Source organism: Vulpes lagopus, chromosome 4 (assembly GCF_018345385.1).
Source record: "Vulpes lagopus strain Blue_001 chromosome 4, ASM1834538v1, whole genome shotgun sequence".
Taxonomy (NCBI): domain Eukaryota; kingdom Metazoa; phylum Chordata; class Mammalia; order Carnivora; family Canidae; genus Vulpes; species Vulpes lagopus.
In genome coordinates, this window is record NC_054827.1 from 87689346 (window position 1) to 87692092 (window position 2747).

General features: G+C 56.6%; 1 non-coding gene across 1 annotated transcript; it reads right to left on the reverse strand.

The window, feature by feature from the left end:
* Positions 1-302: 302 nt before the first annotated feature.
* On the reverse strand, positions 303-406 carry LOC121490196. Its single transcript, XR_005987529.1, has one exon. It is a non-coding gene; the product is annotated as a U6 spliceosomal RNA (small nuclear RNA).
* Positions 407-2747: the final 2341 nt, after the last annotated feature.

The window sequence follows — 2747 nt, forward strand, 5'->3', positions numbered from 1 at the left end:
TTGATCCGGGTCTCCAGGATCATGCCCTGGCTCGAAGGCAGTGCTAAACCGCTGAGCCCCTGGGGATGCCCTCATTTTTAAATTTAAATTTAATTTGCCAACATGTAACACCCAGTGCTCATCCCATCAAGAACCCCCCTCAGTGCCTGTCACCCAGTTACCCATCCCCTCACCTGCCTTCCCTTCCACAACCCTTTGTTTCCCAGAGTTAGGAGTCTCCCATGGTTTGTCTCTGTCTCTAATTTTTCCCACTCAGTTCCTCTCCTTTCTCTTATAATCCCTTTCACTGTTTCTTATATTCCAAAAATATGGGACGCTTCACGAATTTGTGTGTCATCCTTGCGTGGGGGCCATGCTAATCTCTGTATCGTTCCAATTTTAGTATATATGCTGGTGAAGCGAGCACTAAGATTTCATTTTTTTAAGTAATCTTTAAGGCCAATGTGGGGCTCGAACCCACAACCTCAAGATCGAGTTGCATGTTCCACTGACTGAACAAGCCAGGTTCCCCTCCTAATTTTTCTTTTTCTTTTACGACTCCTTTATTTGTGTTAGAGAGAGAGAACAGGGGAAGGGGCAGTGGGATGGGAGAGTCCTTGAGCAGACTCCCGGCTGAACGAGGAGGCAGATTCAGGGCTTAGTCCTGCCACCCCGAGACGATGGCCTGCGCTGAACCCAGAAGTCAGCTGCTTAACTGATTGTGTCACCCAGGTGAACCCCCCCACAACTTTTCTAAATACAGCACTAACCCTGCTGTGATCCCTGCATCATTCTGCCAATTTGAGGGCCAGGGCGAGCTCTCCACCAGAAACTCACAACCATTCCACTGCTATAGCTCAAGGAGATTTCTGTTATTTGCAACTAGAGTCTCAGCCACTATGCCATCAGATAAATTAATTCTTTATTTTTTTAGGGTTTTATTTATTTATTAAGGAGAAACATACAGAGAGATACACAGAGACACAGGCAGAGGAAGAAGCAGGCTCCCTGTGAGGAGCCTGGTGCGGGACTCCATCCCAAGATCTCGGGATCATGCCAGAGCCAAGGCAGGCGCTCAACCACTGAGCCACCCAAATACCCCATATAAATTAATTTTTATTCTATATTTTTAGCTTTCCCCAGTGGCATGCACTTGGTAAGAGCATTTTCCATAGACGTGAACGGGTGCGCAGAGGAACGGCTCTTTCTTGCACCCTTCCAGTCTTCCTGAGCGTGTGTGTTGGGGGCGGGGGGTGCTGCAAGGCTGGCGTTTCAGGAGGCCTGGGGCGAGCAGAGCCCGCAGAGCTGGTGCCCCATGCCCTCCGCGGGGAGGCTCCTTGGGACGGGCGGGGCTGCAGCTCTGGGCTGCAGGTGGCGTCCTGCCCTCTGCTGCGGTGTCGCCAGCACGGGGCTCCTCAGCCCCAGCCGCGTCTCCCCAGGTGACCCTAATACTTGGTAAGGGTTGCAAGACTCCAAGTAAAGCAAATGAGGGGCGCCTGGGCCGCAGAGAGGCCCAGGGCGGGACCCGGGTCCCGGGATCGAGTCCCGCGGGGGGCTCCCCGCATCCACCTGCTTCTCCCTCTGCCTGGGTGTCTCTCTCTCTCTCTCTCTCTCTGTGTCTGTCGTGAATAAATAAAGAAAATATTTTTAAAAAGCAAATGAAGGGCAGCCCCGGTGGCTCAGCGTTTGGCTCTGCCTTCAGCCCAGGGCGTGATCCTGGAGACCCAGGATCGAGTCCCGCGTCGGGCTCCCTGCATGGAGCCTGCTTCTCCCTCTGCCTGTGTCTCTGCCCCTCACTCTCTGTCTCTGTGTCTCTATGAATAAATAGAGATAAATAAATAAAAAATAAAATAAAAAACTTGAATAATATATTAAATTTTAAATATTTTAAATTTTATTTTTTAATAAAATTAAAAAATAAAGAAAAATTTTTAAAAATTAAAAAAAAGAAAAAGAAAAACCAAGTGAAGTTACGGAGGCGCTGGTGGATTGCAAATGCAAGGACAGACAAGGTGTTGGAGATCCTGGGTGTCGGCTCCGGACAGACCCGGGGCAGGGGGGGTGGGCTGCTCTGGCAGTGGCGTGAGGCTGGCGGGGGCGGGCGGCTCCGGTGCGAGGTGTGCGCGGGGTGCGGGCCGCTGGCGGAGGGCCCCGGGGCGGGGGGGGGGGGTGTTTGGACGACGGGGGGCCGGGGCGGGCTGGGAGGGGGAGGGGGTGGTTGAGGTCACGCCCGCGCCCTGCACCCGGGCTCCTCCCCGGGTGTCTGCACTCCCGAGACCCCCGGCTGCGCGCCCCAGCGCTCCCCGCCGCCCAGTCCCGCAGGTGCGGCGGCCCAGTCCCGCAGGTGCGCACAGGTGCACACACGTGCGGCTGGCGCGGCGGCGAAGCGCTCACCTGTGCGGCCACCTTGCGGGAGGCTGCGGTCAGGGACCCAGGTGAGCGGCCAGGCGAAGGGCGGGGCGCGCGGGGGCCCCGGAACCCGCCCCTGGCCCAGGGAGTCGGGGCGCGTCACCTGGCGGCTCCGTGCACCTGTGCGGCGGGGCTTCCCGGGGCCGCTCCGCCCCCCTCTCGCCCAGGGAGGAGGACGCCTGACGAGTCTCCAGAGTTCCCGCTCCTAAAGTGGCTCGTCCTGGGGCGACCGTCACGTCGGGGAGCAGATATTCCTCGCGCTCTTGCCACTTGGGAGCTCTGTTCTACGACCTCAGGTAGAGCCGCCGCAGCCGGCAGCTGGGGTGGAAGTGAGGTCCTGGGAGAAGCCGGGTTCTTCA